Genomic DNA, 25,320 nt, shown 5'->3' with positions numbered 1-25,320 from the left:
AACGAAGATCATGACATCTGGTCCCATCACTTTATGGAAAATAGATGGGAAAAAAATGGAAACAGTGACAGACTTTATTTTTGGGGGCTCCAAAATCACTGTGGATAGTGACTGCAACCATGAAATTAAAATATGCTTGCTCCTTGGAAGAAAAGCTATGACCAACCTAGACAGCATATTAAAAAGCAGAGACATCACTTGCCAACAAAAGTCTGTATAGCCAAAGCTATGTTTTTTTCCAGTAGTCATGTATGAATGTGAGAGTTGGACTATAAAGAAGTCTGAGCACCGAAGAATTTATGCTTTTGAACTGTGGTGTTAGAGAAGACTCTTGAGAGTCCCTTGGACAGCACAGAGATCAAATCAGTCAACCTAAAGGAAATCAACCCTGAGTATTCATTGTAAGGACTGATGCTGAAGCTGAAACTCTAATACTTTGGTCACCTGATGCAAAGAGCCTACTCACTGGAAAAAACCATGATGCTAAGAAAGATTGAAGGCAAGAGAAGAAGTGGGTGGCAGAGGATGAGATGGTTGGATGGCATCACTGACTCAATGGACATGAGTTTGAGCAAACTCTGGGAAATAATGAAGGACAGGGAAGCCTGGTGTGCTGCAGTTCATGGGGTCACAAAGAGTCAGACGCACCTGAGTGACTGAATCACAGCATTGTTAATTTGCCTTAAAAGCAGCTCTAGATAGAGCTTACTGTGAATATTAAAAGTATAATGGACAGTATGTGCCTGACAGACTAATTACGTTATTAATAGAGTTAATAATGGGATGACAAAAATAATTCCTAGTAATAAACTGGCATAACATCTGCCTCTAAAAGTTTTCTTTTTCCTAAACTTTTTACATAGCTAAAGGTTTTAAAATGTCATTCATGTTGACATTTCTTTTTACTGACGTTTACGTTTTGTGAGTTCCTTGTAGTGGATAGTTGAATGTTGCATTTTTAAAAGTGTTTTCATTTTAGATTTAACATTGCTTCTTCAACATTCACTAGGGCCCAGAAATGAAAATGTTCCCATCTGGAAAATTATACCTTAGAACAGAAGTTCAGCTCTTATTTGTACAAAAGCTGTTTAGTTTTTTACATGTAAAATATTAAACCTGGTAAAAAGGTTATGTAAATGCAAGGAAAGAATTCTGGAAGCAGATATAGCAAAGTGATAATAATGGGGAGATAAAAAAAGAGCTAAGACTGAGAAAATGAGGAAAGTACAAAGGGGACTTTAAACTCATTTAAATTATATTAAAAACTGATGTGAAGACTATATATACCTATTACTTCAATAATTAGCAATGAAAAAATAATGTATCTTCTTTATTCCCTTATTTTTAATTAAGTTTATTATTTAACATTTTTAATAATATTATTTTATTTCTAAATTATATAGTATTTCAATAATTTTGATTGTGTTGTTTTATAAACAAACTTACAATTTTATTTTTTATAATTTATGACAACACCCTAGTATCAGCACTCCATACTTGTCTTTTGTAAAGCAGTTTCCCAATTTTTGAGTTCTTCATGTTAATTTGTATTATAGGGAACTGAAACATGTATGCAAGTATCTTTTTTTCAGGATGATATTAATGTGATACAGTTTTGACACCTTGTATTTCAGAGAATATCAATATGTAAATTTCAAATACATTTAATTTTATTTTTCAGAGTCAGCAGAAAGAAGACCCAATTGCTTTGAAGAAGGGTCTGTGAAGAAAGGTGGGCCTAGAGATGGGTCAAGGAGAGAGAGAAACAGGGAGGGTACAACAGACATTTGGCTAGGCCTGGAATGGAGGTGGTGCACAGACGAGTATCCCTTACAAGTGATCAAATATGGCTTTCATGGAGTGTGAGTAAGTAGAGGGTAAGTAAGTAAGATAGCACTTAACAGTTGCCTATACTAAGTCTTGAAATTTGTCTTAGCAATTTCACCTCTGTGAGCATGAAGATTTAACTATTTCTGTTTAACTCTAAGTCTGAACCTGGGTTTTCAGGGTCTTTAAGTTAAGTGTTATTTGGAAATAAAACACTATTTGAGGACACACACTGACTGAAAGTAAAGCTATTGAAAGAAATGTTCCATGCAAATGGAACCCCCTCAAAAGCTGGATAGTTATATTTATATCAGACAAAATAGACTTTAAAACAGACTGTAATAAAAAAGCATTACATAATCATAAAGGGATCAATTCAATAAGAGGATATAACATTTTAAAATATTTTTACACCCATATGTAAGCACAAAATATATAAAGCAAATATTAACAGACCTAAAGTGAGAAATAGCAATACGATAATATTTAATTATAAGGGACTTCAATACTCCACATATATCAATAGATAGATCACCTACAAAGAATAGTAATAAGGAAACATCAGCTTTAAATGGCTCATTAGATCATATGAGCTTAACAGATTTACACAGAACATTCTATCCAAAAGCAACAGAATAAACATTCTTCTCATTTGTACATGGAACACCCTCTAGGAGATCATATATTAGACATCAAAACAAGTCTTAACAAGTTTACAAAGATTGAAATCATATTAAGCATCTTTTTTGATCACTGTGGTATGAAACTGGAAGTCAATAACAAGAAGAAAACTGAAAAATTCACAAATATGTGGGGATTAAATGGTATGCTCAGAGAAGGAAATGGCAACCCACTCCAGTATTCTTGCCTGAAGAGTCCCAGGGACAGAGGAGCCTGGTGGGCTGCCATCTATGGGGTTGCACAGAGTCGGACATGACTGAAGCAACTTAGCAGCAGCAGTAAATGATATGTTACTGAACAATCAATGGGTTAACAAAGAAATCAAAAGAAAAATTAAAAAATACTTTGGGACAAATGAAAATGGAAATACAATATATCAAAATTTATGGGATGCAGCAAAAGCAATTCTAAGAGGGAAGTTCATAGCAATAAAATCTATATTAAGAATAAGAAAGATCTCTAAAGAACCTAATTTTACATCCCAAGGAACTAGAAAAAGAAAGAAAAGAAAGTGAAGTCGCTCAGTCAAGTCCAACTCTTTGCGACCCTGTGGACTGTAGCCTACCATGCTCCTCCGTCCAAGGGATTTTCCAGGCAAGAATACTGGAGTGAGTTGCCATTTCCTTCTCCAGGGGATCTTCCTGACCCAGGGATTGAACCCAGGTCTCCTGCATTGCAGGCAGATACTTTACCCTCTGAGCCACCAGGAAAGAAGAACAAATGAAATCCAAAGTTAGTAGAAGGAAGGAAATAATAAAAAGCAGAACAGAAATAAATAGAGACTGGAAAAACAATAGATTAATTTAAAAAAGAGCTGGATCTTTGAAAAGATAAACAAAATTGATAAGCCTTTAGTTAGACTCACCAAGAAAAAAGAGAGAGAGTACTCAAAGAAATAAAATAAGAAATGAAAGACGAGACATTACAACTGGTACCACAGAAATACAAAGTATTATAAGTGACTACCATGAACAATTATACACTAACAAATTGGACAACCTAGAAGAAATGGATGAATTTCTAGAAACATACAACCTTCCAAGACTAAATCATGAAGAAATAGAAAATCTGAATAGCTTGATTACTAGGAAGGATTTTGAATCAGTAATCAAAAACCTTCCAAAAAACAAAAGTCCAGGACCAAACAGCTTAACAGATGAATTCTGCCAAACATTCAAAGAAGAATTAATACCAATCCTTCTCAAACTGTGTGCTTCTCAGGTGGTGCTAGTGGTAAAGGATCTGCCTGCAGTGCAGGAGACACAAGAGACATGGGTTTTATCCTTGGGTCAGTCAGGAAGATCCCCTGGAGTAGGAAATGGCAACACACTCCAGTATTCTTGCCTGGAGAATTCCATGGACAGGGGAGCCTGGCAGGCTACAGTCCATAGGGCCACAAAGAGTCAGACATGACTGACTGACTTAGTACCTAGCACTTCTCAAACTCTTTCAGAAAATGAAAGAGGAGGGAACTCTTCCAAACTCATTTTATGAAATCAGTATTGCCTTGATGCTGAAACCAGACGAGGACACAACAAGAATAGGAAAGTACAGGCAAATATCCCTGATGAATATAGATGTGAAAATTCTCAACAGAATTTTAGCAAACCAAGTTCAACAATACATTAAAAGGATCATACACCATGATCAAGGAAAATTGACTTCAAGGATGCAAGGATGGTCTAGTTTTCTTAAATTAGTCATGTGATATGACACCACCCTTATGGCAGAAAGTGAAGAAGAACTAAAGAGCCTCTTGGTGAAAGTGAAAGAGGAGAGTGAAAAAGTTGGCTTAAAGCTCAACGTTCAGAAAACTAAGATCATGACATCTGGTCCCATCACTTCATGGGAAATAGATGGGGAAACAGTGTCAGACTTGATTTTTGGGGGCTCCAAAATCACTGCTGATGGTAATTGCAGCCATGAAATTAAAAGACGCTTACTCCTTGGAAGGAAGGTTATGGCCAACCTAGATAACATATTTAAAAGCAGAGACATTACTTTGCCAACAAAAGTCCGTCTAGTCAAGGCTATGGTTTTTCCAGTGGTCGTGTACAGATGTGAGAGTTGGACGGTGAAGAAAGCTGAGTGCCACAGAATTGATGCTTTTGAACTGTGGTGTTGGAGAAGACTCTTGAGAGTCCCTTGGACTGCAAGGAGATCCAATCAATCCATCCTAAAGGAGATCAATCCTGGGTGTTCATTGGAAGGACTGATGTTGAAGCTGAAACTCCAATACTTTGGCCACCTCATGCAAAGAGTTGACTCATTGGGAAAGACCCTAATGCTGGGTAGGATTGGGGACAGGAGAAGAAGGGGACGACAGAGGATGAGATGGTTGGATGGCATCACCGACTCGATGGACATGGGTTTGGGTGAATTCCAGGAGTTGGTGATGGACAGAGAGGCCTGGCGTGCTGCAATTCACGGGGTCGCAAAGAGTCGGACACAACTGAGTGACTGAACTGAAACTGAACTGAACACCACATTAATAAAAGGAAGGATAAAAATGATCATCTCAATAGATACAGAAAAAGCATGACAAAATTCAACATTAATGTATGATAAAAACTCTCAACAAACTGGGTATAGAGGCAACAAAATACAGGCCATACGGCATATGATAAGACCACAGATAACATCATACTCAACAGAGAAAAGCTGATAGTCCCTCTAAGGTCAGGAACAAGACAAGGATGCCCACTCTTCCACTTCCAGTTCAACATAATATTGGAAGTTTGAACCAAAGCAATGAAGAGGAAGAAGTAATAAAAAGCATTCAGATTGGAAAGGAAGAGATAAAACTGTCACAATTTGCAAATAATTTGATATTATATATTAAAAAACTCTAGAGATGCCACCAAAAACCTGTGAGAACAAATAAATGGATTCAGTAAAATTGCAGGAAAATCAGTTTTCTTTCTACACATTAATAATGAACTATTATTGTTGTTGCTCAGTCCCTCAGTCATGTCCGACTCTTTGTGACCCCATGGACTGCAGCATGCCAGGCTTCCCTGTCCATCACCAACTCCCAGAGCTTGCTCAAACTCATGTCCATCGAGTCAGTGATGCCATACAACCATCTTGTCTTCTGTCATCCCCTTCTCCTGCCTTCTATCTTTCCCAGCATCAGGGTGTTTTCTAAAGAGGAATTAGGAAAACAGTTTCATTTACAATAGTTTCAAAAAAGAATACTTTTAACCAGGGGGATGAAAGATCTCTACACTGAAAACTGGACAGCCACATGCAAAAGAATGAAAGCAGACTGCTGACACCATACACAAAAATTGACTCTTACAGACTTGAATGTAAGACCTAAAAACATAAAACTCTTAAAAGAAAACATAGACAGTAAGTCTCTTGACATCAGTCTTGGTGATGATTATTTGGATCTGACTCCAAAGGCAACAAAAGCAAAAATAAACAAGTAGAGCTACATCAAACTGAAAAACTTCTGCACAGCAAAGGAAATTATTAATAACATGGAAAGGCAACCTACAGAATGGGAGGAAATATTTGCATGCCACATATCTGGTTAGGGGTTAATATTCAAAATATAGAAAGAACTCATACAGCAGTGTGAGTAACACTTGGGCAGAACATCTGAAGACACATTTTTCCAAAGAAGACACACCAACAGGTGTGTGGAAAGATGCTCACAGTATCATTAATCATCAAAGAAATGCAAAGCAAAACCACAATAAGGTATCACCTCATTCCTGATAGAATGGCTATTTTCAAAAAGAAAAGCAATAACATGTTGGTGAGAATGTGGGAAAAAGGGAACTTTTTGGAATAGTCTGAGAAGAATGGATATTAACTATTCTCTGAATGTTTGATAGAATTCACCTCTGAAGTCATCTGGTCCTGGACTTTTGTTTATTGGAAATTTTTAAATTACTGATTCAGTTTCACTACTGGTGATTTGTCTGTTTATATTTTCCATTTATTCCTGATTCAGTCTTGGGAAACAATATCTTTTTAAGAATTTGTCCATTTCTTCTAGGTTGTCCATTTTATTGGCATATAGTGGCTCATAGTAGTCCCTTATGATCCTTCGTATTTTTGTCGTGTCAATTGGAAGTTCTCCATTTTCATTTCTGATCTTATTAATTTGGCCCGCTCCCTTTTTCATGAGTCTGGCTAGAGGATTATTAATTTTGTTTATCTTTTCAAACAAGCAACTATTAGTTTCATTTATCTTCTCTGCTTGTTTTTAAGTCTCTGTTTCATTTATGTCTGCTCCGATCTTTATAATTTCTTTCCTTCTATTAACTTTGGGCTTTGTTTTTTTCTCTTTAGGTGTAAGGTTAGGTTGTTTGTTTGAGATTTTTCTTGTTTCCTGAGGTAAACTCATATCGCTATAAACTTCCCTCTTAAAAAAATTATTTTTTGATCTTACTGCATGGCTTGTGGGATCTTAGTTCCCTGACTAGTGATTCTATCTGGGTCCTCAGCAGTGAAAGTCTGGAGTCCTTAGCACTGGACTGCCCAGGGGTTCCTTATAAACTTCCCTCTTAGAACTGCTTTAGCTGTATCCCATAGGTTTTGGATCATCTTGTCTTCATTTTCATTTGTCTCTAGGTATTTTTTAATTTCATTTTTGATTTCTTCAGTAATCCTTTAGTTGTTTAGTAACATATTGTTTAGCCTCCATGACACATATATCCTTCTTTTATAGCAAAAATGCTTTCTTAATAAAATAAGATGCTTTCCCCCCAATAATCAAGTTTTAAACCTAATGTTCTACGTTATTATGGCCTTTCATGTCTAAGTTTGCTTTGTGTAGTTTGCAACCTGAATCTTGATGAAATTCTCAGGTATTAACAAACCTCTAGCAAATTAGTTATAGGTTAACATTTCTCATCGTGTAGGCAAGACGTAGTGCTTCCCTAGTGGCTCAGATGGTAAAGAATCTTCCTGCAATAACTTCATAGGTAGGACTAACAAGTAATCACCATCTTCTCGGGGAGATTACTGAGGGAACTAGAGACTTGCATGCTGTGTTGTCAAGGCAACAATTGGTTATGTCTTCCCAGCAACAGAATTTGTTCATACAGTTATTGAAACTAACACAAATGTTAGTCTCCTGCCACAGGCCGGGGTCAGTTTGTGAATGATGTCTCTTTTGAGGACTAATCAATAAATACACTAGCTTCCCAGATGGAGACCACAGCAAAAGCAACCCATATGAGACTGACGCATTATCTTCCTTTCCCATTATACTTGAAGCTCTTATGGCAGCACACCTGTCTTTCTTTGTTCAATTACATTTATTTGTCAGCTGTAAAGGTTTTAAATCCCACAGTTAAGCTGAAGTGTTCGAGGAGACAAGTCCCAATGAGCTGTTACTTTCAAAGGAGATTGAAGTCGTAAGTTTATAGAGAACAGACACTGGTGGAGAGGGTCAGTAGTAAACAGAGTGGTAGGAAAGAATGTGTAATGAATCTAGGAGGGTGAAAAGAACCAGACACATATCATGGAGAATAACTTTAGACACAAGTGTATTAGGAGAGTCTGGCCTGCTGTGAATAAGCTCGCACGAGGCTCCAGGATCCTGCTGGTAATTGTAGAGCCCCAATCTGGACAGAATATGGACAGAATATGCTCAAACAGCCTCCTAGATCCTGGGCAAAAATACCCTTAAAAAACAAAAGCAAATTCCACTTTTTAGGTGAAAGGTGCACCTGATGAATTAAATTCTCCTACTGCAAAAAATACAAGAGTGGTTTATATGCCAGTATCCTTAAAAGCCTGGAGAATATATCCATTTAAGGACTGTCTATCCAAGGATTAGATCCAAATCTTAGTATTTGGTTTAGCTCTTATTTTATAAATCATGCAGAGTTGACTTTCTTCTTATGGATTTGCTGAAAATACGAGTAACAGTCACAATCATTTAAATGAGAGGTTTAATTACTCCTAACCATTTAATCATATTAATTAAATTTCCCTAGGAAAGGAATACTACAAGAGTCAGCAAAAATGGGCTCCAGCTGCCAGGAACTTCGCCACACAGTCAGTTGCTTGCCTCTTACTGCTCTCTTTCTGCCATCTATGTACCCTTAGGGGCGATATTTAGAGAATCCCTCATTGAGCAAATTTGAATATAGACTGTATGTCAGATGATGCTGTTAAATTTATGTCAGTTTTCTTAGATGCGATAGTAGTATTATGATTATGTAGGTGAATGTTTTTATTCTTAAATGAGGCATGTAGAATATTTAGGGGTGAAATATTTTGATATGTGCAGCATGCTTTCAAAAAAAACATAAATGGAGAGAGGGGAAAAAAGAGAGAGAGAGAAAGGTGAGGGACATGGGAGAGACAGGCAAATGCAGCAAAAGTTAATGATGATCTTAGTGAAGACTGTATGGGCATTAATTGTATAACTCTTTGCATTTTTTGGACGGGTTGAAAATTTTCAAAATGAATGTTGTGAAAAAAATTATAAAAAAGAATAGGTAATCCCTGACCTCTGGTGACTAGAAGTTTCTTTGCACTACTTCTTTATATTCTTCAGAGATGGAAGACTGACACTCATAAAGGCCTTTACACCAGGCATCTGGTGATCTAGGCGTTAGTTAGTCCAGGCATTACCCCTCTAAAAACTGGAAAGAAAAGGAACAAGAGAGTCAGCTATGGACAGGACTTCGGATAGCAGAGGGAGAGTCTGGGATGGCTGTTCCCATTGGCTCACTGGTCTCACTGGTGGATGTGGGAGGTGGTTTTAAGCACAAAGAATTATCTAAAAACATAAGGTGTTTAGGAGTTAAATAGTTCTCTTTTTTATATTTTGCTGCATCATTAATTATAACTATGGCCTGAGAACATAATCCTGGTTTCAAAGAGCCCCTTGTTACACCTCAAAGCAGAAAGTGCCATCCTAGCAGTTTCTACTAGGGGAGACAGGTAGTATGTGTGTAGGGGGGGCATGTGTGTGTGGGGGCATACACGCATGCATGCACATTTGCTTGACATTTGAATAAAGTGGAGGCTGCATCAAGGGAGTGGACGAAATCACTGTTTCCTAAATATAATCCTGTTTTTTTAAAAAAGATTTTGTGATCAAATAAGTTTAGAAACACTGCATATTATATTGTTTTCTTCAGCTTCAAAGCACAATAGTTTATTAAAGACTTTTTAGTATAAGATTTTCCATTTTGAGTTTATTTTTGTGTATGGTGTTAGGAAGTGTTCTAGTTTCATTCTTTTACAAGTGGTTGACCAGTTTTCCCAGCACCACTTGTTAAAGAGATTGTCTTTTCTCCATTGTATATTCTTGCCTCCTTTGTCGAAGATAAGGTGTCCATAGGTGCGTGGGTTTATCTCTGGGCTTTCTATTTTGTTCCATTGATCTATATTTCTATCTTTGTACCAGTACCATACTGTCTTGATGACTGTGGCTTTGTAGTAGAGCCTGAAGTCAGGCAGATTGATTCCTCCAGTTCCATTCTTCTTCCTCAAGATTGCTTTGGCAATTCGAGGTTTCTTATATTTCCATACAAATTGTGAGATGATTTGTTCTAGTTCTGTGAAAAATACCATTGGTAGCTTGATAGGGATTGCATTGAATCTATAGATTGCTTTGGGTAGTGTACTCATTTTCACTATATTAATTCTTCCAATCCATGAACACGGTATATTTCTCCATCTGTTTGTGTCCTCTTTGATTTCTTTCATCAGTGTTTTATAGTTTTCTATATATAAGTCTTTTGTTTCTTTAGGTAGATATATTCCTAAGTATTTTATTCTTTTTGTTGCAATGGTGAATGGTATTGTTTCCTTAATTTCTCTTTCTGTTTTCTCATTATTGGAGTATAGGAATGCAAGGGATCTCTGTGTGTTAATTTTATATCCTGCAACTTTACTATATTCATTGATTAACTCTAGTAATTTTCTAGTAGAGTCTTTAGGGTTTTCTATGTAGAGGATCATGTCATCTGCAAACAGTGAGAGTTTTACTTCTTCTTTTCCTATCTGTATTCCTTTTATTTCTTTTTCAGCTCTGATTGCTGTGGCCAAAACTTCCAAAACTATGTTGAATAGTAGTGGTGAAAGTGGGCATCCTTGCCTTGTTCCTGACTTTAGGGGAAATGCTTTCAGTTTTTCACCATTTAGGATAATGTTTGCTGTGGGTTTGTCATATATAGCTTTTATTATGTTGAGGTATGTTCCTTCTATTCCTGCTTTCTGGAGGGTTTTTATCATAAATGGAAGCTGAATTTTGTCAAAGGCTTTTTCTGCATCTATTGAGATAACCATATGGTTTTTATCTTTCAATTTGTTAACGTGGTGTATTACATTGATTGATTTGCGGATGTTAAAAAAACCTTGCATTCCTGGGATAAAGCCCACTTGGTTATGATGTATGATCTTTTTAATATGCTGTTGGATTCTGTTTGCTAGAATTTTATTAAGGATTTTTGCATCTATGTTCATCAGTGATATTGGCCTGTAGTTTTCTTTTTTTGTGACATCTTTGTCTGGTTTTGGAATTAGGGTGATGGTGGCCTCATAGAATGAGTTTGGAAGTTTACCATCTTCTGCAATTTTCTGGAAGAGTTTGAGTAGGATAGGTGTTAGCTCTTCTCTAAATTTTTGGTAGAATTCCACTGTGAAGCCGTCTGGTCCTGGGCTTTTGTTTGCTGGAAGATTTCTGATTACAGCTTCGATTTCCGTGCTTGTGATGGGTCTGTTAAGATCTTCTATTTCTTCCTGGTTCAGTTTTGGAAAGTTATACTTTTCTAAGAATTTGTCCATTTCTTCCAAGTTGTCCATTTTATTGGCATATAGCTGTTGATAGTAGTCTCTTATGATCCTTTGTATTTCTGTGGAGTCTGTTGTGATCTCTCCATTTTCATTTCTAATTTTGTTGATCTGATTCTTCTCCCTTTGTTTCTTGATGAGTCTGGCTAATGGCTTGTCAATTTTGTTTATCTTCTCAAAAAACCAGCTTTTAGTTTTGTTGATTTTTGCTATGGTCTCTTTTGTTTCTTTTGCATTTATTTCTGCCCTAATTTTTAAGATTTCTTTCCTTCTACTGACCCTGGGGTTCTTCATTTCTTCCTTCTCTAGTTGCTTTAGGTGTAGAGTTAGTTGATTTATTTGATTTTTTTCTTGTTTCTTGAGGTACGCCTATATTGCTATGAACCTTCCCCTTAGCATTGCTTTTACAGTGTCCCTAGAACACTTCCTAACACCATACACAAAAATAAACTCAAAATGAATTAAAGATCTAAACGTAAGACCAGAAACTATAAAACTCCTAGAGGAAAACATAGGCAAAACACTCTCCGACATAAATCACAGCAGGATCCTCCATGACCCACCTCCCAGAATATTGGAAATAAAAGCAAAAATAAACAAATGGGACCTAATTAAAATTAAAAGCTTTTGCACAACAAAGGAAACTATAAGCAAGGTGAAAAGGCAGCCTTCAGAATGGGAGAAAATAATAGCAAACGAAGCAACAGACAAACAGTTAATCTCAAAAATATACAAGCAACTTCTGCAGCTGAATTCCAGAAAAATAAACGACCCAATCAAAAAATGGGCCAAAGAACTAAACAGACATTTCTCCAAAGAAGACATACAGATGGCTAACAAACACATGAAAAGATGCTCAACATCACTCATTATTAGAGAAATGCAAATCAAAACCACAATGAGGTATCATTTCACACCAGTCAGAATGGCTGCTATCCAAAGGTCTACAAGCAATAAATGCTGGAGAGGGTGTGGAGAAAAGGGAACCCTCTTACACTGTTGGTGGGAATGCAAACTAGTACAGCCACTATGGAGAACAGTGTGGAGATTCCTTAAAAAACTGGGAATAGAACTGCCATATGACCCAGCAATCCCACTGCTGGGCATACACACCGAGGAAACCAGAATTGAAAGAGACGCATGTACCCCAATGTTCATCGCAGCACTGTTTACAATAGCCAGGACATGGAAGCAACCTAGATGTCCATCAGCAGACGAATGGATAAGGAAGCTGTGGTACATATACACAATGGAATATTACTCAGCCATTAAAAAAAATACATTTGAATCGGTTCTCCTGAGATGGATGAAACTGGAGCCCATTATACAGAGTGAAGTAAGCCAGAAAGAAAAACACCAGTACAGTACTAATGCATATATATGGAAATTGAAAGATGGTAACGATAACCCTATATGCGAGACAGAATAAGAGACACAGATGCATAGAACAATCTTATGGACTCTGAGGGCGAAGGTGAGGGTGGGACGTTCTGGGAGAATAGCATTGACACATGTATATTATCATATGTGAAACAGAACACCATTCCATGTTCGATGCATGAGACAAGGGCTCAGGGCCGGGGCAATGGGATGACCCAGAGGGATGGGATGGGGAGGGAGGTGGGTGGGGGGTCCAGGAGGGGGAACACATGTAAACCCATGGCTGATTCATGTCAATGTATGGCAAAAACCACTACAATATTGTAAAGTAATTAGCCCCCAACTAAAATAAATAAATGTATTAAAAAAAAAAGATTTTCCAAACTTACCAGGATACTTATGGAATATTATGCTACAGGCACCATTATGCAACTAGGAGAGCAATTTAAAACAATCATACAGTAATATTTTCTAAGAAACTCTATTGCTATTAAATGAAAATCTAGAGACAATTATTCTCTCAAAAGCAGGCTTTGTACACATTACATTATGTAAAGTACAGGAAGGAATGGCCAGTAAGAGTTCTGGGAGCCACTGTGACTCTTCAATGAAAATAAGGCACTTAAAAATAATGATATTTATCTAGGGGAAAGTCTGACTTTAGAAAACACACTTGTACACATTTTAAGACACATATTTTAGTAAAGATTCTGTTTTAGATATCTTGGTCTCCTTCATATTGCTTTGGACATAATGAGCACTGACATAGTTTGTTTATTGATTAAAAATTGTTTTTATATTTTAAAATAGGCAGACAAATTGTACTAATGTTTTTCAAAAGCTAACACCCAGAAGAGGCTATCTGGAATTATTGAAAATACAACTGTTATCATATACCCTGATTAAAATTTTCAAAGTAATTCAAAATCATGTTTACTGGATGAATGAACAAATAAAGCAAACACCAAATATTGATTTAGTACATTTGTAATAGAACTGTATTGGAGGATGGGGGAAAGAATGTGTATTTCAGTGTGGGGGGACACAGAAAGAAAGCAGTATCTTTATCCTCCATAGTAGTGGGAAGTCAATATATAATTTCTAAAATGTAAAAAAGTCAACAGAATAGCAGTGTAAATATATTATTTAGAATCATGAAGGTAAATAACAGAAGAGATTAAAAAGTACAGGAAATGGTTGCCTCTTTCTGTATACTATCTTTTTCATTTAAGTCTCCCTGGGTGCTCATCTCATGGCCTTGGTTTAAATAGATACATTTCCAATTCTGGATCTCTTAGTTTGTCTTTCTTTTTCTACCTTTAGGATATATCCAGGTTAAAACTTAAGTGTAAACAGCTTACAATTTAATGGTTTAAAATCCGACTTCATCTCTCTCCATCCTGGCAGTTTTCTACAGCTTCTGGATCACATCCAAGGGCATCATTTGTTATTCCTTTCTCATCTTTCTGTAGTTGTTCAGCTAACCTTTATTGAATGCCTACCATATTTCAGTCATGGTGCTAGCCTTTGGATAAGTAAGTAGTAGATGAATAAGCCCTCATCAACTCGGTGATTCTTTCTCCAGTGTTACTTCTGTCTGCTGCTTTGCTTGGTTTCCGTTTTTGCATCCCTTCTGTAAAACAGATTCACAGCCATTGAGTTATTGTCCAGGGAGAACATATAGAATTTTGCATTCTTAGGCTATGAACAGAAAATCTTGGCAGTCCTCTTGAGGTCAGGCCCCACAGTCAGTCAGCACACATCCAGTTAACAGTACTGGGAAATGATGCGAAGTATCTGCTCAGCTGCTGATCATAAGACAGGTGCATCATGCCCTGAACAACATTTGTATATTTCATTCTTTCATTTGACATCTTTTGGTTATCTACTGTTTCTAGGAACTGTGAATGTAATACAATGCATTGGAATCACAACTGGATGGTACAAAACCATTTAAATTTAAAAAATATATTTCAGTCAACTATGTGTGTAAGGCAAATAAGTGAACATAATGTGACAAGAGTCTTAATAAAGTTATGGAAGAACTGCAGTGTGACCATGAGGCTAGAAGCAGCCCATTCTACCTATCCAGAATGGTCAGAGATGGAATGAAGTGAATCTCCAAACAGAAGTAGAGTCCACCAGGAGACCTGTGGGCCAAGAGGAAGAACAGGCAAAGGCATAAGGCACATGAAGGGAGCCGGACTTCCCAGGTGACACAGTGGTAAAGAACCTGCCTACCAATGCAGGAGACACAGGAGATGCAGATTTGATCCCTGGATTGGGAAGATCCCCTAGAGAAGGGCATGGTAACCTGTCTAGTATTCTTGCTTGGAGAATCCCATGGACAGAGGAGCCTGGCTGGGTATAGTCCATAGAGTTGCAAAGAGTCGGACACGACTGAAGCGACTTGGCATGCATGCATGAAAGAAGCTTGTCACCTTTAGGCAGCTGCAAGTGACATGTAGGTGCAGAGGGGAGGGCAAGGGAGGTAAGTGAAGAAGGGGCCAAGTTGTGAAGAGCCTAAACATTAGAAAAGTTTTAATCAGTGGAATGGCATACTTTTTAAAAGATGTGGTATAATGTGGATAGGAGGACTATGGGGGAAACTGGAGAAAGGAAAAACAGTTGGGAGATTTTGTAATAGTCCAGGTGAGAAAGGATGAGCCCCTGAGCAAGGAAAGTGACTATGGAGTGGGGGTGAGGGGAGAATAAGGGTGAATTTAGAAGCTATTTGGGGGAGAATTTACAGAACTTGGTATATTTAGAGGGTGAAGGAAGCAGAGAACCCAAAATGAATCTGATTCCAGCATCAGAGCTGGACAGAAGGACAAAGAACATGTTTATGAATGAAGAAGAAAATCAGTTTAGTTGTGAAGATGTTGAACTTGCTGTGCTAAGGAATAGTGGGTTAGAGCTGTCTTAGAGGTATGTGCAAGTGTGTGAGATGTGAGGGAGAGAAGCCTAGGGAAAGGAACCACATCCCAGCAGGAATAATGGATACCAATCATCAGAACAAGATGAAATTTCAGCTTCATGGTGGGGGGGGGGGAGAATACATTTGGCATCCAGCGTATCCAGCAGAGCGTCTCTTCTTTCTCACACACCCAGTTTTGATGGTAAGTGGACAATGTAGCCAACCTAACTGAGGAGGTTTGCTGACCATAGACTCAGACTCCTCAGGAATGGAAATTAGGGTTCCCCATCCCCACCCCAGCTGAGCCACCTAGGCCAGCAGATGTGCTAGCTGAGAGAAGGGAATCTGAAATTGGTAGTAGAGGAGGGAAGTAGTGAGTCTCAGATGTGGTTTTGAGAGCATGTGCAGAGGCAAGGGCTGTAATTTGGCTCACCAACATTCTTGTAAGGTTCTCCAAAGGAACCAAACGAATTGGGGTGGGTTAAATCCAAATGTACGTCAAGGCTGTATATTGTCACCCTGCTTATTTAACTTATATGCAGAGTACATCATGCAAAATGCTGGGCTGGATGAAGCACAAGCTGGAATCAAGATTGCTGGGAGAAATATCAATAACCTCAGATACACAGATGCTGCTGCTGCTGCTAAGTCGCTTCAGTCGTGTCCGACTCTGTGCGACCCCATAGACGGCAGCCCACCAGGCTCCGCCGTCCCTGGGATTCTCCAGGCAAGAATACTGGTGTGGGTTGCCGTTTCCTTCTCCAGTGCATGAAAGGGAAAAGTGAAAGTGAAGTCGCTCGGTCGTCCGACTCTTAGCGACACCATGGACTGTAGCCTACCAGGCTCCTCCGTCCATGGGATTTTCCAGGCAAGAGTACTGGAGTGGGGTGCCATTGCCTTCTCCGGATACACAGATGACACCACCCTTATGGCAGAAAGTGAAGAGGAACTAAAGAGCCTCTTGATGAAAGTGAAAGAGGAGAGTGAAGAAGTTGGCTTAAAACTCAACGTTCAGAAAACAAAGATTATGGCATCCAGTCCCATCACTTCATGGCAAATAGATGGGGAAACAATGGAAACAGTGTCAGGCTTTATTTTGGGGGGCTCCAAAATCACTGCAGAGGGACTGTAGCCATGAAATTAAAGGACGCTTGCTCCTTGGAAGAAAAGCTATGACCAACCTAGACAGCATATTAAAAAGCAGAGACATTACTTTGTCAACAAAGGTCCATCTAGTCAAAGCTATGGTGTTTCCAGTAGTCATATGGATGTAAGAGTTGGACTATAAAGAAAGCTGAGTGCTGAAGAATTGATACTTTTGAACTGTGGTGTTGGAGAAGACTCTTGAGAGTCCCTTGGACTGCAAGGAGATCCAACCAGTCCATCCTAAAGGAAATGAGTCCTGAATATTCATTGGAAGGACTGATGCTGAAGCTGAAACTCCAATACTTTGGCCACATGATGCAAAGAACTAACTCATTTGAAAAGACCCTGATGTTGGGAAAGACTGAAGGCAGGAGGAGAAGGGGATGACAGAGGATGAGATGGTTGGATGGCATCACTGACTCTATGGACATGAGTTTGAGTAAGCTCCGGGAGTTGGTGATGGACAGGGAAGCCTGGCGTGCTGCAGTGCATGGGGTCGCAAAGAATTGGACACAACTGAGCGACTGAACTGAACTGAATTCCAAATGGGGTGAGTTTGCTATAAGAAGTAAGTGGATCCAAGCCATGTAGTGGGTGTCTACTCACATTCCCACACCAGGGCTGAGACGCTCATTCTCCACTGGTTATAGAAGTATTGGCTCCTGGCAACTTACCTCTGAGTCTTTTTTCTGGAATTGGATCCCAGCTGAGGAGAGGTATCTTGTCTAATGTGATGATGGTCAGTGACGGGATATGGAGACCCAGCCCTCTTGTCTCAATTCATGACAGCTATGAAGGACTTTCCCAGCCACAGAGCTCCTGGGACGGGCTCAGGCTTCTGCTCAGCAGGTCAGCTCCTTTCGCAGCTCAGTCCTGCTGCTTTCACTCCCCCAGGGTTATCCCCGGAGCCTCTGTCTCAAAGTCAGTGTCCTGGGGAACCTAACCCAAGACATGAAAGCCATTCACATGGCTCAGTCCTCCCCTTTTACAGGAGACAGCCAGCTGAGAATATCTAAAGTTGATAACGAGCGATACATGGAGATGTAAATATATTCTCTAGAGTTACACAGGTGACCACCAAAGGAGCTAAAAACGAAAATGATCAAAAAGTATTGCTCTTGTAAAGTGACTGGGGATTGATGAGGTGGGAGACTTGCTTTTCCTCCCAAGATTTTCTGAACTCCCTGATTTAATATCATTTGCTAAGAGTACTTGATTCAAATCCAATTTTAACAAGAAAAAGACTGTTAGAAACCACTAACAGTGGAGAGGTAGTGGAGTAACATTTGCATTTGGAGACTGTGATTTAGACTTCAGACACCATCTCTGTGTCTGGCTAATCTGATGTAGGTCATTGTTCTTTCAGAGCTCTAACTTTCTCATCTGGTAAGTGGAAATAATAATATTGAAATAAAAAACACTCAAGATTATTATATGAATGAAATAATGAAATATAAAACCATTTAGTAAAGCTATAAAGAGTCATATCAGAGAATAAAATACATGTTAGAGCTACTAGTGATGTACAAGAAAATACAAAACAGCAGTTAATTCTAGCCGTGGATGAAGAAGACCTCGTTAAAGCTGATCACTTGAAGCTAACCTGAAGAATAAAGGAGAATTCTGATAGGTAAAGATAGAGGAATGAAAAGGAGGGAGATTTTATTTTATTTTTTAAAGTGATCTTTTTTCGATTATTTTTATCAAAGTAATCCATGGGTATAATTAAACAACCACAATTCAGAAGGGTTTGCAATCACCTTCACCTTTTTCAAGTCTGTTCAAATACTGTATTTTTCAGTGAGATCTTCCTGATCCTGTTAATTAAAACTGCAACCCCGGCCCCACCCCTGATCATTCTTACCCTGTTTTATTCTTTTCTCATAGCACTCACTAATCTACTTCTTAACATATCAAACTAATTTTTTATGTCTATGTACTATTGTCTCTTTCCCCTGACTGGAATGTGAGCTCCGCTAAAAGAGAAATTTTGATCTGTCCTGTTTATATCCCCTAAAGTGCCTAAACTGTGCCTCATACATTATAGGGACTCAATAAACATTCATTGAATAAATGAAAAATATAAAACAATCTTATCAGCACCACTGCTCCCCAAGCTCTATCCCACACCCCAGAGGTACCTGCTTTTTTTTTAAATTAAACCGTCTATTATTTTGAAAATTCCAAACACACATAAAGACAGAAACAATGGTACAGTGAACCCTGTGAACCCAGCATTTACAATTATCACCTTTGGCCAATCTTGTTTCTCTATCCCTTTATGTTTTAAGGGTAAGAAGGATTGGCACTAAAGTATTTTAAAAGCAAATCCCGGACATCATGTTATTTTTACCTGAAATACTTCACTATGCTTCTAACTACAAAAGATATTTTAGAATCTAACCTACATGCCATTATTATGCCTAACAAAATAAACAGTTTCTTCTATCATCATTTTATATCCAGCTAATAATCAAAATTTTCTGTTTCAAAATTGTACCATTAGGGGTTCCAAATGAAGTCTCCGCATTGAACTCAATTATTTTGTCTCCTGTGATTTACTCACTTTCCCCCCACACCATTGATTTATTAGAGAATCTAGGTCAGTCGTCTAGTAGAATGTCCCATATTCTGGACCTGACTGATTGCTTCCTTGTGATGTCCTTTTAACTTGTTCTCCAGAGGTAACTACTTTCAGCAGTTTCTGTTTTTAGTTCTTTTTGTGATTACCTTGATATCTCTAAACGTGTTGTTTCTTGATACAGCTGTCACGACTAGATAGGGTGCGAATTCATTCCCTTTCCCTGCCTCCTCCTCTGCCACTTCCCTCCTTCCAAGATAATTTTGTCACTAATCTCTGCTTCCTCCACCAGTCAACACTTAGATTTCAGACAACATCCTTTTTAAAAATTATTAACGTATTTATTGTCCGTATTGGGTCTTCCTTGCTGCTCGGGCTTTTCTCTAGCTGCAGTGAGCAGGGGCTTCTCTTCATCGCAGTGCAGGGGCTTCTCATTGTGGTGGCTTCTCTTGTTGCGGAGGCCTGGCTGCAGGACACTTGGGCTTCAGTAGCTGTGACTTGAGGGCTCTAGAACTCGGACTCAGTAGTTGTGGCGCTCAGGCTTAGTCAAACCCAGGTCCTCTGCTTTGGCAGGCAGATTCTTAACCACTGGACAACTAGGGAAGTCCCAGATAATATCCTTGAACCTGTATCTGGTGTTCCTTCAACCAAGAGAGCACCTCCTGTTGAGGACAGTTGTGCTCAGATGTTCCCTGTTATCTGCTCTTCTCCCATTTTACTTTTCAACCTCTGTCAGTTGCAAATTTAGTTTTAAGTTTTTCAAGTGTAATAATTTAGTCTTCTGTGATTTGTTTGTGGATTGGGGGCAGGAGGAGAAGGGGAAGACAGAGGATGAGATGGTTGGATGCCATCACCGACTCGATGGACATGGGTTTGGGTAAACTCCGGGAGTTGGTGATGGACAGGGAGGCCTGGTGGGTTGCGATTCATGGGGTCGCAAAGAGTCAGACACGACTGAGCGACTGAACTCAACTCATTCTAAAATTGTAAAAAATAGTATATGAACATTTATGTTATTGTGGCTTATCAGATTTAGTTCACTGTAGAACCAACAATTACCCTTTGGTTTCCTCTTTTTTTAATATTGAATTTTTAAAAATTTTTATTTTTAATTGAAGGATAATTGCTTTACAGTATTGCATTGGTTTCTACCAAACATCAACATGAAGCAGCCATAGGTTTACCCATGTCCCCTCCCACTTGAACATCCCTCCCACTTGCCTCCCCATCCCACCCCTCTAGGTTGTTACTGAGCCCCAGTTTGAGTTCCCTGAGTCATACAGCAGATTCTCATTGGCTATCTATTTTACATTGGTTTCCTCTTTATGAGATAAATGTTAGAACCCCTGTTTTGTCAAAGGAGAATGTCTTTAGTGTCACATTAAAATTTTTATCACTTTACCTGTTGTACAAAATCATGCCACGTTTTAACTTGCTTTATATTTGGTCCATGCCAGGAATGATAATTGAAACTGTCATTTGAATTGATCATTCCATTATCATGTGATTCATAAGGGACTATGTTTTTGAATAGTGATAGAGGAAAGTACCTAGTCGTTAAAAAGTAATTCTCTTTGAGTGAGAAGTAAGGCTGGAATGAGCAATTCAAACCCTATAATAGAAGGCCTTGAATACCATTGAATACCATGCCAGGAAGTGTGGACTTTGTAGATCCTAGGAGGCTCTTGAGGGTTTTTAAGGAGTGCAAGGTATTTGGACTCAAGCCTTCTTGAAAGGAATTTCCCAAAGACGGTGACCTGCCAGGGCGAGGTCCAGAGTCCCACTTGTTGTCCCAGTAGTGTCACCATGTCAGGGAGCTGTGTGATCAGTGGGCCCCTCAGGGCATCCAAAGAACCTACAAATGTCTCCATGAGAAAGCCAGCATTTGAACCCCCGAAGCTCATCCCTGGACCTAGGTAAAAAGCTCTGATCAACACCCTCATTCTCTTAGACTGCATATGAATTATTTATTTAGCATTTTGTGAAAACTGATCGATATTTGAATAGATTCCAGTTCCAGTTTTTTACTATAACAAACAACATTTCGATGACAATTGTTTTATTTATATTCTTTGCATCCTTGCCTGTTTTTTTCCCTTGGGAGAAATTTATAATTGCAGAACGGCTGGATAAACCATGTGCATTCCTTCCTTTCCTGCCTTCCTTTCTTTTTCTCTTTCTTTCTTTTTTCATTTTTAAATTAATAGGCTATTTCTTAGAGCAGTTTTACGTCAGCAGAAAAGGAAGTATAGAGAGCTCCCATACTCATCTCTGTGCCCACACAGCTTCTCCTATTACTGTCTTACATTGGTGTGGTACCTTTGTGGTTACAATAAGTGAAAGAATATTGATACATTATTATTAACTGAAATCCACAGTTTTTATCAGTGTCATCACTCTTTATATTGTACAGATCTATGGGTTTTGACAAACGTATAATGTCATATTTTCATCATTAGAGCATCATAGAAAATAGTTCCACTGCCCTAAAAATACCTTAGTTTATACCTAGTTATCCCTTTCCCCTTCCACCAATGATGTGTAATTTTTAAGGCTTTCCAGATCTATAGCCAAATTACTGTACAAAATGTTTGTGTTCAAACACTAGCAGTGCATGAGAATCCCTGTTTTGGTACATCATCAATAATATTGATTATTGTTATTTTTGATTTTAGGGAAATTGATATCTCTCTTTTTTAGGACAAATACAAGTAAGATATCATTGTGTTAGGACTCTTGGCTACAATGATAGAGAATTTATACAAGCTGGCTTAAGCAAAATATAAGATTAATGAACATCATTCATCAGGATGTTGACCTCAGGATTGACTTGATTCAGGAACCAAATTGATGTCTAAGAATGAGCTATCCTCATTGGTTTTCTCCTGAACACGGTTTTTTCTAAGGAGAGGGATATAGTTGCAGGCAGCTGCTTACATCATTTCAGTCCAGGAGGTCTGGAGGAAAGAGAAATCTTTGTTCTTTTTTATTTAGTTTTACAATAAGCAGAGCTTATTTGATCTCCTTTATGAAAATATAACTTAAGTTGATTAAAGCAAAACATGTGAATATGTTGGCTCATGTAACTGAAAAGTCTGGAAAAGAGTGTTGCTTTCAGGAATAACAAGATCCAGGGGCTCATACAATGCCATCAGGACTTATTGGTTACCTTTCATCCCACTCTTTTTTTGAGCTTCATTCTCAGTAAACTTTCTCTGCCTGTTGACAAAATGGTTCCTGGCAGCTCTAGACTTAAATGACTCAGAAGTCTCATGAGTCTCAAAGAGCATATACAGTTATCCCTTGGTATACAAGGAAAATTAGTTCCAAGACTCTCTGCAGATTACAAAATTGAGGATCCTCAAGTCCCTTATATAAAATGGTATAGTACTGGTATATAATTTATATGTTTAAACTCCCCTCTCCCAATTTAGACAGTAAATCATCTCTAGATTACATACAATATCTATTACAATGTAAATGCTATGTAAATAGTTGTCTGCATGCAGGGCATTTAAGTTTTGCTTTTTGGAACATGTTGGGATTTTTTTTCCCCATATATATTTAATTCAGTTGGTTGAATCCTCAGGTGTCAAACTCAGTTACTGATGACCAACTGTGCCTCATTTTTGATGTTTGCAGCAAAGGTTCTAAGGAAGACTTTGGCTGACCTGACTTGTATATTGCATTATCCCTAAGCCAATCATGGTAGCAGGGAGGATGAGAAAAATCTGATTAGTCAGGACTGGGTCAGGTACCACCTAGGCACAAAGATGGAGGGAGATGTTAGCTCCAGCAACAAAACCAGAAAGACTCACAGGGGAGGCAAAGGGTTTGTAAAAGAGAAACAGCAGGGGAGAGGGGCTGAATGATGTACCAACAAAAGGAACAGATGTCTATTATAGGTGTCATCAGCCCTCCCAGAACCACAGAGTTGGAATCTGGGACAAAGATGTTTTATATCAAAAAGGGGGGAGAAGGATCACAGCACTGTTAATCAGCTATACCTCAATACAAAACAAAAAGGTTTTAAAAAATAAAATATACATGGAAAACAAAATAAGCCAAAAAAAAAAAAAAAAAGTGAAAGGGGAGAAGGAATACTGCATAGATTAAAAAGTGAAAAATATCCACCAATCATTGTTTTAAATTTCTATTTGTTAATAAACATCAGCTCATATATTTGTTGGCCATTTGTATTTGTTTTTTTAATGAGCTTTCTGTCTGTTTTGCTGTGAGGGCAGCACTTTTATCTTATTGATTTGCAAGAATTCCTGACATACTGATGTTAAACCTTCTCAGTTATACATACTGTGAATATTTTCCCCAGTTCATCATTTGTTTCTTAATTCTGATATGTACCTTTTCAAAAAAAAAAATTATGTATTTTATATTTGGCTGCTCTGGGTCTTTGTTGCTGCTCATGGGCTTCCTCTGGTGTACAGGCTTCTTGTGGCAGCTTCTCTTACTATGGAGCATGGGCTCTGGAGCAGGGGCTCAGTAGCTGTGGCGCACTGGCTGCTTAGTTGCTCTGAGGCATGTGAGATCTTCCGGGACCAGAGACTGAACCTTCGGCCCCTGCACTGGCAGGTGCATTCTCAACCCCTGGACCACCAGAGAAGTCCCTGTTATGTACATTTTTACACAAGAAAACAATTTAAATTTGCATTTGAATCCATGCAATTTGCTATGCCTGTTAATAATCCTAATTCTCGCACTAAACAGTTCTGAGTCTTACTCTGATTTAGCTTCTGTTGCCCAGTTTCCTCATCTGCAACATGAGCAATAACTTTTCTTCCTTTACCTTTGACATTGTATGACTATCAAATAGCATTAATTTATTTCAAAGTATAGATCTCAAGATAGTGGATACAAAATATTAGAGAACAATGCTCTGAATCAGTGCTGCCAGAGGATATTTAATGGTTTCCCATAGCAAGTGTCTATAGGAAGTACAGCTTGAAGTTATTCCTCTTGCCTAATAGAGCAGAATAAACTCTCTCCCCTTTTCTGAGCCAGCCAGGACATGTAGCAGGCAAAGGAAATGCTTTCAGCTACAGAGAACACAGATGCCAGAGCCTACAAGTTAGAGAGCTCCAGGGCTACAGGGCTAAGCTGAACAGACCAAAGCCAGCCCTAGGTTGAACAAGAAAGCAGGCATCCAGTCTTTCCTGATATAACTGTGGGGAAGCTTCTATTGGTGGTAAAGACTTGGCACTTAAAATCAACATTGAACAGTTACAGACATACAGATTGAGAATTCTCTGCAAGTAGAATTAGGATTCTGACACAAGATACATCCTCATGCGTCTGCTCTGCAACTAGAGTAGTTTGATGCATGAAGAAGATCAGCAGAGACTTGGAAAACAGAATCAAGACTGGATAAGAATCTATGCCTTTGATCACAATGACCAAGAGTTTTCATAAATTCCTGAATGAGGAAGAACTGGAAATTATTATCAGATTCCTCCACTATATACCTTTGGTAGTTGATCACATATCTTTATCTTTTTAATGTATTTTAAAAATTAATTAGTTAATTTATTTGACTGCATTGAGTCTTAGTTGCATCATGTGAGATCTTTCGCTGAAACACACAGGCTTAGTTTCTCTGTAGCATGTGGGATCTTACTTCCTGGACCAGGGATTAAACCTGCATCCCCTGCATTGCAAGGTGGATTCTTAATCCCTGGACCACCAGGGAAGTCCCAGTTTTTATATTAATGTATAGTGAAATGTTGGAGAAGGAAATGGCAACCCACTCCAGTATTCTTGCCTGGGAAATCCCATGGACAGAGGAGCCTAGCGGGCTACAGTCCACAGCATTGCAAAAGAGTCAGGCATGACTTAGCGACTAAACAACAAATAGTGAAATGTAGATATCACAAAAGTTGAGCTTAATCATGCTTCGTAAGTTCTTTTGTCATCTTTGTATAGAACTTTTCCATGTATTGTCATAGAGAGATTTCTGAAGTGGTTAGATTCCGGGGCCTGAGTGGCCAACCAGATAAACATT

This window comes from Giraffa tippelskirchi, chromosome 4, assembly GCF_054371585.1.
Source record: "Giraffa tippelskirchi isolate mGirTip1 chromosome 4, T2T-mGirTip1v1.2.pri, whole genome shotgun sequence".
NCBI classification, from domain to species: Eukaryota; Metazoa; Chordata; class Mammalia; order Artiodactyla; family Giraffidae; genus Giraffa; species Giraffa tippelskirchi.
Note: the sequence above shows the minus strand (reverse complement) of the source record.